At 37.6% G+C, this 12,076-nt stretch overlaps 1 pseudogene; it reads right to left on the reverse strand.

Annotated features, from left to right (window-relative positions):
* Positions 1-9,400: 9,400 nt before the first annotated feature.
* LOC118574863 lies at positions 9,401-9,498 on the reverse strand (annotated as a pseudogene).
* Positions 9,499-12,076: the final 2,578 nt, after the last annotated feature.

Raw genomic sequence — 12,076 nt, forward strand, 5'->3', positions numbered from 1 at the left:
GTGAATCCCCAGGGGAGTCTTGGCCCTGGAGGAGATGGGAATGGGGGGTAGGCTGGGGGAAAGGTGCAGGGGAGGACAGGGGAATCCATGGCTGATATGTAAAATTAAATTAAATTATAAAATGAAAAAAACCAAAGGGAAAAAATAATGTCTTTCAGCAAACACACACGATCTTATGCTAGAGGGTTTTCTCCAAGTCACAAGAGTGTGCCCATCTCTTGCATGGGGAGGGCTGGGAGTGCCAAATAGTTAACATTCCTATTCTTTACCAATGATAATTGGAAGTGGTGACTAAATATCTCAGTTTCCTTTCTCCTTGAGTAGATGACTCTGAGCTGTCCTTTACCCTATATTCCAGGGGTTCCCACTATGAATGAGCTCTGTTGCCTATATTAGGAATATGCTCACTAACACTAAAATATTACTTATCTTCCTTCTCTTATTTCTCCACCCCTTTACTAGTGTGTGCTGGCATCATCTTCCAAATAATTCACTTTCATGCAAATTTGTGTCCTTAGGTCTGTTCCAAGGGGGGAATTCATATAGGATAATAAGTAAGATAGAAATGCTATCATCAGAATCCAAAAACATGTGCCCTGGAATGAGACTTGGTTTCACAGTAAGTAAGTTTGGTGTCAAGATCTCATAAGCATTTGCTATGAATTTCCATTACACAAAGCATGTTGGTTTTCTTCATGAGCTTCTTCTACTTCCTCAAAATTATGGTAATTCCTCATCACCTCATCTGTAGATCTTGACTCGGATTTGGAAATACAACTTATTCATAAATTTGAATTACTCATAAAGTTGATTCATCCATGGCCTATCATGACCCTCCCACTTCTCTCTCCTTCATGAATTTTTCAGTCTCAAGGTTCTCTGTTAATCATAGAAGCCTAATTTTATTTTCCACTCAAATGGGAAGAGTGAAAAATCTACTATATTCAATTTTTGAGCAGACAGTAAGTTGGTGATACATAGCTAGAGATCATCTAATGCAGGATAAGATATATGACACTAAGAGGGGAACTATTAATAATTAAACTAGTGCAGGGCTAGGGATGGGGCTTAGTGGCAGTGCACTTGTCTAATAGTTGTGTAGGAGGCCAGCTCCCACTTTTTCCCAGGGTACTCTTGAAGAGAGAGGGTTAAGAAATATTTAATTAGAAAGATGGTGTGGAGAAGACAAACAGAAACACAGGATAGCTTTGAGAGGATCTGGATCAATATCCACCAGCTCCTTCTTTCTCTTCAAAAGGGCTTTTTATAAGAATGCCAAAAGGTGGCACAAAAGACCTCCCCTTAGCGCAGCCAAGTGCAGACCCTTCCAAACACCTGGTAACCACACATGTGGTCACATCATCCCCTAATGCAGCCTTGCTGGGTAAAGCAAGCTCAGATCTCACTAGGAAACCTCTATGGGTCCCCACATATGTGCAAATCCCTGGGTTCATCTGAAGCTCAAAGTAAAATAAACTAGGAAAATAGTATAAATTACTACTATTCTGGAAAAGTTATGCTGGCTTCCCTAAAATTGGATTCATTGTTAGTCAAATATCATGGCCTCCATGTGTGTGTGTATGGGTAGGAATAGTAGCTGTCACAGGATTTTTCCATGAAGGAATCTGGTGATTTTCTAAGGAAAGGAAAGGAAAATATGGCCCTTGCTAAGTTATAAAACATTTCTGTATAGGACTACAAAGATATTTTAATTATCAATTATCATGGTACCAATCATAGAACACATCCTAAGGCTGATGAAAACTTGATCATGAATTGGACTGTCTATGGTTGTTTTATGAAGATACAAAGCTGTTTGGTAAAATATACATTCTACAACAAATTCTAGTCAATATGGATGAAGTTGGAACATGAAAACTTAGTAGGTCAAATCATACAATCTTTGGAGCCAAACATGCCTCAGAGCAGCACTTTTTGTTAAGGTATAATTGAAATGAAAACATTCAGAAAGAAGTATACTCATGCCTGACTTAGATATGAAGAAATTGTGGGAAGATAAGTTATTATTATTATCAAAAAAGTAAGCTTTTTAAAGCTTTTTTTTTAAGAAAAAAGGTGAATATCTCTGAAAATTAAAGAGAAAATTATTCAATCATTGTTCCGAATCAACATACTATGAAGGTTTACCTTTCTAGGTTCATCTTGTAAATATAATTTCAACATTGCTTGGGGGAAAAAGCTATTTCTTTCTATGGAGCTTCAGACAGACAAAACAACTAAGCTTTTCTTTCTAGTATAGGGTAACAAAAAATGGGCTTTCAGTAACTTCCTGCGTGTGTTGAGAAGTGAATTGTTGAAGGCTCAAGTTTAATCTCAGCTAGTACTATCACTATAGCTCTTTATTAGCTTCCTATAAGAATTGAGAAGATTGAGTTTGGTCAGATTTTCAAAGTGAGCTCCAGGTGACCTATGTGTTTCTAGATATCTTTCAAGAGTCACTTGGAACAAAGGAGGAAAACACAATCAAGAAAAATTCCTCCACATCTCAAGCAGTCAAAAATTCCTCCCATAATGTTTCAACTACATGATGGATACAGTATATGCCATGTCCATGCTGTCACTGTCTATGAGAAGACAACATATGTATTTTAAAATCAGATATCTCCTGTGAGCATCCAGTTACCAAAATCAACATGCTCATAAGCCTCTAAAACTCAACATGCCAAAGATCAAATCTTGAATCTCGTATAATCAAATAGCCTCTTACTATGTTTCTTATTCTAGTGAATGCCACAGTATACCTTCAGAAATCCTCAGAAACAGGTATTTTCCTAGACACCTATTTCCAGACTTAAATTTGTCCTCATTCTCATATTCTGTGAAATTGCCCTCCTAATATCCCCTCAATTATTTTAATTCTCTCCATCTATCTTGTGGCCAACATAGTCCACGCTGTAGTCATCTCTTGCCTGGATTATGATACAAATTTTCTAAGACCTCTGTTTCTTTAACTCTCTTGATCCATTCGCCATACTTAAAACATATTTCTATTCTGTAAAGGTAAATCTGACTTCCTTATTTATTAAAGACATTCCAGAAATATATTTCAGACTCTATTGTCCTTGGGATAAAAAATAAACTACTCTGCATGGCCTTCAATGCCCTATGTGTTTGGTTATTTCCTGATTCCTCCTCTAACTCCATGTCATCTTAGACACTCTTCTTAGTACTTTAGTTACCATGCTTTGACCATGACATGACTTGGATGTGTTGCCAAATTCATTTGAAACACACTTTCTGTCTAAAACAACTTTCTTGGTTAGTTCCTGATGATCTCTCAGCTAGTTGTTCAATAGTTGGTACTTGGAAGAAACTAAGCAATTTTTATTCTAGGCCACCTTCTTCTTCTTCTTCTTCTTCTTCTTCTTCTTCTTCTTCTTCTTCTTCTTCTTCTTCTTCTTCTTCTTCTTCTTCTTTTTCTTCTTCTTCTTCTTCTTCTTCTTCTTCTTCTTCTTCTTCTTCTTCTTTTTCTTCTTCTTCTTCTTCTTCTTCTTTTTCTTCTTCTTCTTCTTCTTCTTCTTCTTCTTCTTCTTCTTCTTCTTCTTCTTTTTCTTCTTCTTCTTCTTCTTCTCCTCCTCCTCCTCCTCCTCCTCCTCTCCTCCTCCTCCTCTTCCTCCTCCTCCTCCTCCTTCTTCTTCTCTCCTCCTCCTCTTTCTAGTGTTTGTCTCATATAACACTCTTTTTTAAAAATTTTCCCATTCATTGAAAGCAGATTCTTTTCTCATACAATATATCCTAATTATAATTTCCCTTCCCTCTACTCCTCTCAGTTCTTCCCCACATCCCCTTCCCTCTGGATCTAATCCATTTATGTCACTCATTAGAAAAGAAGCAAACATGACAAAATAAAATACAATGAGATAAAGAAAAAATTGTCTTGTCGAAGATGGACATGGCAATTAAACATGAGGAAAAGAGTCTTAAGAGCAGGCACAAGAGTCAGAGACCAACTTGTTCTCACCATCAGGAGTCCCATAAAAATAGTAAGCTGGTAGCTATAGTAGTATATACCCAGATGACCTTAAGTAGACCCATGTAGGTCCTGTATTTGCTGCATCAGTCTCTGTGAGCTCATATGCACCTTGCTTAACTGATTCAGAAGGCCTTGTTCTCCTGGTGTCCTCCATCCCCCTAGCTCTTATAATGTTTCCACCTTCTCTTCCAAGGGATTCTAAGCTCTCATAGGAAGGATTTGATGTAGATATCCCATTTAGACTCTCCATATAATGTCTGGCTGTGGTTCTCTGCATCTCTGTTCCCATCTGCTGCAGGAGGAAGCCTCTCTGATGTTGACTAGACAAGGCACTGATCTATGACTATAACAGAATATTATTAGCAGTCATTTTATTGATACCTTTTTGTAGTGTTTTGTTTTACCCTAGGTCTCTGGGAAATCTATGTCTCTGGTTCTTGGTTACCCAGTGTCAGGTATGGGTTGCTTCTCATGAATTGAACCTTAAGTCAAATCAGATATTGATTGTCTACTACCCACAAGTTCTGTGCCACTATTGCCCTAGCATATTTTGAATGGAAGGTAAAAGGTTTTGTGGCTGGATTGTTGTCCACGTTTCTCTTTCAGGATGTCATTTTTAATAGCCAAGTAATACTCCATTATGTAAATGTACCACATATCCTTTATCTATTCTTCTGTTGAGGGACATCTATGTTGTTTCCAGTTTCTGGCTATTATGAGTAAAGCCAAAATGAACATGGCGGAGCAAATGCCCAAGAGTGGTATAGCTGGATCCTGAGGTAGATTGATTCCCAACTTCAAAGAACTACCTTATTGATTTCCATAGTAGCTGCACAAGTTTTCACTCCTACCAGTAATAGAGGATTATTCCCCTTGCTCCACATCCTTGCCGGTATGAGCTATCACATGTGTTTTTTTGTTTTTTGGTTTTTTTTAACCTTAGTCATTCTGAAAGGTGTAAAATGGAATCTTAAAGTAGTTTCTGACTTTGCATTTCCCTGATGGCTAAAGATGTTAAACATTTCTTTAAGTATTTCTTAGCAATTTAAGTTTCCTCTATTGAGAATTGTGTTTAGATCTGTACCCCATTTTTCAATTGGATTGTTTGGTAATTTGATGTCTAGTTTCTTGAGTTCTTCATATATTTTGGATATTAGTCCTCTATTGGGTGTGGAGTTGATAAAAAATCATTCCCATTCTGTAGGCTGCTGTTTTGTCCATTGATTGTATTCTTTGCCTTGCAGAAGTTTTTCAGTTTCATGAGGTCCCATTTATTAATTGTCAGTCTTAGTGCCTGCACTATTAATGCTCTGTTCAGGAAGTAGTCTCCTGTGCCAATGAGTTCAAGGCTGTTCCCCACTTTCTCTTCTATCAGATTCATTGTATATGGTTTTGTGTTGAGGTCTTTGATCTACTTGTACTTGAGTTATGTCCAGGGTGATAAATATGGATCTATTTGAATTCTTCTACATGCATACATCCAGTTTGGTCAGCACCATTTGTTAAAGATGCTGTCTTTTTTTCAGTGCATTTTTTTCTGGCTTCTTTATACAAAATCAGGTGTCCATAAGTGTGTGGATTTATTTCTGGTTATTCAATTCAATTCCATTGATCAACATATCTGTTTTTATGTCAATATCATATGGTTTTTATTACTATAGCTCTGTAGTACAACTTGAAATCAGGAGTGATGATACCTTAAATAGTTCTTTTATTGTTCAGGACTGTTTTAACTATCATGGGTTTTTTGATTTTCCATATGAAGTTGAGAATTTTCCTTTCAAGGTCTTTGAAGAACTGTGTTGGAATTTTGATAGAGACTGCATTGAGTCCATAGATCATTTTTGATAGGATAGCCATTTTTTTTTACTATGTTAACCCCACCAATCCATGAGCATGGGTGAGCTTTCCAGATATCCTCCTCAATTTCTTTCTTCAAAGACTTGACATTTTTATCATACAAGTCTTTCACTTGCTTAGTTGGGATTACCTCAAGATATTTTATATTGCCGGGTGGTGGTGGCACATGCCTTTAATTTCAGCACTCAGGAGGATCTCTGTGAGTTTGAGGCCAGCCTGGTCTACAGAGCAAGTTCCAGGAGAGATTCCAAAGCTACACAGAAAAACTGTCTCAACCCCCCCCCCCCAAAAAAAAAATATTTTATATTACTTGAGGTTATTGTGAACGGTGTTGTTTTCCTCATTTCTCTCTCATTCTGTTTGTTGTTTACATACAGGAGGGCTACTGATTTTTTTTTTTTAGTTAACCTTGCATCCAGCTACTTTGCTGAAAGTGTTTATCAGCTATAGGAGTTCCCTGGTGGAATTTTTGAATTACTTTTATATACTAAGATATCATCTACAAATAACAATACCTTGACTGTTGACTTTTTCCTTTATAATTTGTATCCTCTTGATTTCCTTCAGTTGTCTTACTGCTCTAGCTAAGATTTCAAGCTAAGACTTGAATAGGTATGGAGAGAGTGGACAGCCTTCTCTTGTTCCTGGCTTTAATGGAATTTCTTTGCATTTCTCTCCATTTAATTTGATGTTGGCTATAGCTTTTGATAAATTGTCTTTATCCTGTTTAGGTATGCTCCTTGTATCCCTAATCACTCCAGGACTTTTATCATGAATGGGTGTTTGATTTTGTCAAAGGACTTTTCTACATCTAATGAGATTATCATGAGGTTTTTTTTTCTTTCAGTTTATTTGTTTGGCCAATTACATTTACTGATTTTCATATACTGAACCATCCCTGCATCTCTGTGATGAAGCCCATTTGATCATGGTGCATAATCTTTTTGATTTGCTCCTGGGTTCAGTTTGCAAGTATTTTATTGAGTATTTTGTATCTATGTTCATGAGGGAAATTGTTCTGCAATCCTCTTTCTTTGTTGAGTCTTTGTGTGGTTTGGATATCAGGGTGACTGTGGCCTCAAACAATGACTTTGGCAATGTTTCTTCTTTTTCTATTTTGTGAAATATTTTTGAGGAGTATTGATGCTAATTCTTCTTTGAAAGTCTGCTCTAATTCTGGACTAAAACCTCAAGACAAATTCTTTTATTTGTACTTTTTAAACACATTGTTTTCCTTTATCAACTGAATTCATTCAACTATATGGCTGCTATAATACATGGATGACCCAGTAATTCTAAGCTCTGTGAAAATGAAGTCTTGGCAAATTTTTATTTTCCAAAGATAATGGCAACATGGTTTTCTGCAATGTAACCTTGTGACTTCCCCCATCACGAGACAGATACAGACTTCTGACTGTTTTGGCTATTAGAACATATCAAAAGAGACATTCTGTGATTTCCGAGACTGTCATAAAATCAGAACTACTGCCTCCTTCTTCACTAGTACATTTTCACATTTGCACTTTGAATCTTGAACTCTGATGTTAAAAAGAGAAAATCCAGCAATCCCAAGGATTCTGTGCTGTGATGAAGTTCAGGTACAGGGAAGAGCAGACCTGGTCTTCATATTATCCCAGCCCTCCTCGTATTTAGCATCTTTTTCAAAAAAGAAAATCTGCTATGTCTTCATTTTGGGGTATTCCAATTAAACGGTTGTTTTTGTTTGTTTGTTTTGTTTTTTCTGAGACAGGGTTTCCTTGTGTAGCTTTTGCACCTTTCCTGGAATTCACTTGGTAGCCCAGGCTGGCCTCGAACTCACAGAGATCCGCCTGGCTCTGCCTCCCAAGTGCTGGGATTAAAGGCATGCGCCACCACCACCTGGCCCAATTAAATGTTAAGTGATAATGTGCATAAAGGAAGTTAAGGCAAAGAAAACTCCAAAGCCCAATAGGGGAAATTTAACAGTTATTCACTGCGTAATAGCCCAGTTTGAGGAAGGAAAAGGTCCAGCCAAACTGGAACAAGTCTTTGTGAAGTTTTGAAGAAACCGATCTGCCAGGAAACAAAGAACTTGGTGAAGATTATTAGGAAAATAGGAAGCTCTCACCTGCAAGAACTGTAGGAAATACCTTTGTACTTTTGTACTTCTGGGTGCTGCTATATGGTATGATTGTGTGGCTACCACATGTAGAGAAATTACTATGAAAGTCTAATCACATTTTATACACAAAATTAAGGGAAATTCTAGAAATTAAAGTCTGTTTTCTCCTTTTTAATGCAGTTTGTTCTTTTCTTTCTAGATTATAATTCCATTTAAAAGCGAAACTTAATAAGGATGGGTTAGTCTTTAATGCAATAGCCACACTCAGTATTTATTATCAAATTGTGTTTGTAGCTGAATTTCCTATATGCTAACTACCAAATAATCACATGGAAATTACTACAGAAAATGACAGTGGGGTTTGCAAAACTGTTAAGAAGCCAGAGGCTGCCATATATGTTTGTTTGTTCACCATTGGCTCCACATTTCTCTCTAGACATGTTCCAGACTTTCTTGCTAATTGCTTTCCAACATGAGAAGCTAGCTAGCTGGAGGAACCGGTAAATGCTTGAAGGTTAAAAGGCCCGGGTCGTGGTCACACATGCCTTTAATCCCAACACTCGGGAGGCAGAGTGGATCTCTGTGAGTTTGAGGCCAGCCTGGGCTACCAAGTGAGTTCCAGGAAAGGCACAAAGCTACACAGAGAAACCCTGTCTCGGAAAACAAACAAACAAACAAACAAACAAACAAAAAGGAGGGAGAGGTTCTTCTTTTTCTAGTTTGCTAATTTCCTCTGGCAGTACCACCTCTCCTATCCTCCACTAACTCTAGCGTTAGTCAGCAGTCTCTGAGTTCACTCACTTTTTCTTGTTTACTTCCTTACAGGTTGATCCATTCTGTGGGAAAACTCCCCAAATTGAAGTCTTCCTATTTGAAATGTCTAGTATTGTTTGTACTTTTTTCCCCATAAGACTGATATAGGTCTTCATGTGGGAGCAGCCCCATGAAATAAATCCTCAAAATGAAACCCCAAGTTTAAACACAATACTCCTTCCTAGGAGTAAAAACTGAGTGAGCCCTGATCCGAGTTATTCATGACACAGCCATAACTTGAAGTAAAATCTATTGCTAGTTGAAATGATAAAGTTCAGACATATACATGATCCCATAGATTAGATGTGAGTATATTTTTGTGTTATATATTTTAAGTGAGCTTTTAGTTTATACTGCATTAAGACAATTCATAAATGCTTGGTCTTTCATTTTGTTTGGAAATTGAAAAGCCAAATTTTTAGGCGAAAAAAATGAAAGCATTAGGAGGGCTTTTTAAAAGAGCATTTAAGGTCTATTCTTTATTCCTATTTTAATAGGAAAAAATCCTGGCCCCTATATTTCAGACATGAGCTGTAAGAGATATATAAGAATAGGGAAAATGTACTCCACAGCATGAACATCTTGATTTGAATCCTCGTGTTTTGCCATCCTATCACATTAAAGAAGTCTCTTTAACTTACATGCTTTTTAAATATAGGAAAGCGCAGGGGCCATGCTAATCTTCTCTGTATCGTTCCAATTTTAGTATATGTGCTGCCGAAGCGAGCACGAAAGCACAGTAAATGGCTTTTCAGCCTGAATCAGAGGAATATCTGCTTTTGAAAAGTATATTCACGGCTAGGTGTGGTGGCTCATGCCCATAATCCAAGAGGTTCTCTGGGAGGTTGAGATCAATCGAGTTTATTCCTAGAGAGTTCTAGGCCAGTTTAGGCTACAAAGCTAAACCAAACCAAGGTGAAACAAATAAACAGTAAAAATTATATCTGTGTGATCCTAGATAAGATAGTTTGTAAGGAACATGTAAGGCCTACGGTGAACAACCCTGGTCAGGAGTGATAAGCAATAGAATGACGTAAGAAAACCACAAATGGAGTAGTGATAAGGTATAAGCTATGTGTGGAAGTAGGGATAAGACTAGAAACCTAGCCAGGAAAGAATATAAAAGATGAAGCCCCAGACCTAACCAACAGAGCTCGTCAGGCCCTCACATGAGATGACTCCCCTCTGCCAGAGACGTGAGATCTTGTCCCCAGTGCAGACATGGCTGACCAGGGGAAGGCTGACCCAAGATCCAGAGGAATAGACATGGCGAGTCCGGACCTGTATACCTGGAGAGGTACTCCTGCTTGCACTTGGAAGACAGGATAAATATTGCTTGTAATCTTACTGTGTGAATAAATGAGTGTTATACCGAGTCTGAATCAAGAGTGATTATTCCTCCCCTGTAACCAGGGTATGTGCTTGTTACAAGTTAAAAAATGTTCCCCAAAGAACAAGATCCAGTGGATAGTTTTTTTCAAATTAAAGAGTTAAATATTTAGACATACCAAAGCAGGTTTCCTTGACTACATGACAAAATGGTATCCTTTATATAAGGAATAGGGCATTTCTACCCATCATTGGACTGCAGAAACTATCAATTCTGAGTCCTGAAAAATGATTTCACTCTTACTGCAAAATGATTCATAAGTAACCTAGCTAGAGTCCAGGAGGTGGTTTTGTAAGCTTCTTTAAGTTCATTTAGCTATCTTCCTTATTTAAAAAATCAATATCCATATGGACCTTGTGATAAATTCCTTTCCCAAACAGGTAATATTGGCAAATAGCCTATGAAATTGGGGTGTTTGTAATATATCACACAAAAGATTTTCTTTTTACTATGACTTCAATTTTTGTTAACTCTAACTGCCTCTAGTTTTCTTTGAAAATCAGACTCTACAGGTATGCTGGGTTGTAGGAATCAATGAAAATGTCCTGCCGACTATTTTTAGATTATTCCCTAATGTAATTTAATAGAGGATGAGGGTAAAGTGTAGAATGATATTTTATGTGCTGTAATATTAAATATTTATGTATGTGAGGAGTCTTTCATACCTCGGATAGGAGCAGCAATAGGAAATTCCTATCAATCTATTGCCTTCAAGGTTAATGAGAAGGAGAAAAGAAAGAGCAACCTGTTTCTGTATTTGCTAAAGGTGAAGCAATGTTGAAAGTTTAAACATTCAGTATCAGATTTACCAAAGGGAGAAAACCTAACAAGACTCAGTGTGGTGGTCTGAATAAGAATGAGAAAGGCCCCTGTAGGTTACTATAGGAAGGATTAGGAGTGGTCTTGTTGGAAATACAGCACTGCAGGTGGGCTTGGAAGTTTCAAAAGCCCATGCTATGCCCAGTCTGTCTCTGTATCTCTGTGTCTGTGTCTCTTTGTCTCTCTCTGTCTCTGTCTCTCTGTCTCTGTCTTCTCTCTCTCTGTCTCTGTCTATTTCTCTGTCTGTCTGTCTGTCTCTCTGTCTCTGCCTCTTGCCTGCAGATCAGGATGTCAGCTTTCAGCTACTGCCCCAATACCATGCCCACCAGCCTGCCTGCTGTCATGCCTCCCACACTGATGGTCACAGACTCACCCTCTAAAGCTGTAAGCGAGCTTCCTTGTATAAATTGCCTTGGTCATGGTGTCTCATGACAGCAATAGATCAGTAACCAAGACACTCAGTGTTGCCAAGGGTAAAGAGAAAATGACAACTGCCCTAAATGACAGTTTAATGTATAAAAATAATCTTGAGGATTTTATCATAAAAAATAATCTTACAAACAAAATAGGCCCACAAATATTTATCAGGTCATTAATAAGACACCAGTCAAATGCAGTAACATGTCTAATTTGGATCCCCCAAATCTATGATGTATAAAGTAGTGGGCACTCACCACATACATCGAGTAAACAGTGAAATGTGTCTCAACCTCCTATTTCCTCCATCCTTACATGGCTATACATACCTGATTTTGAAGATATAATCTGAAGAAAATGTAAAGTATTATGTTGATATTTTTATTTGATCTTATATTGAATGTAATTTATATATACAAGGTTAAATTAAATATATTCTTAAAATTAATTTAATCTTTTCACTTTGTGTGTGTGTGTGTGTGTGTGTGTGTGTGTGTGTGTGTGTGTGTGTGTTCATGCAGGTGCATGTGCTTATACTTGAGGAGGCAAGAGGATGATACCATATATCTCCCTCTAACACTCTCCATTTACGTTTTGAGAGATTTTCTCACTGAACTTGGAGCTTGATGATTTGGCTAGCCTGCCAGTCTTGGGGGGTCTCCTGTTTTTGCCTCCTAATTCT

This window comes from Onychomys torridus, chromosome X (genome assembly GCF_903995425.1).
Source record: "Onychomys torridus chromosome X, mOncTor1.1, whole genome shotgun sequence".
Lineage (NCBI taxonomy): Eukaryota > Metazoa > Chordata > Mammalia > Rodentia > Cricetidae > Onychomys > Onychomys torridus.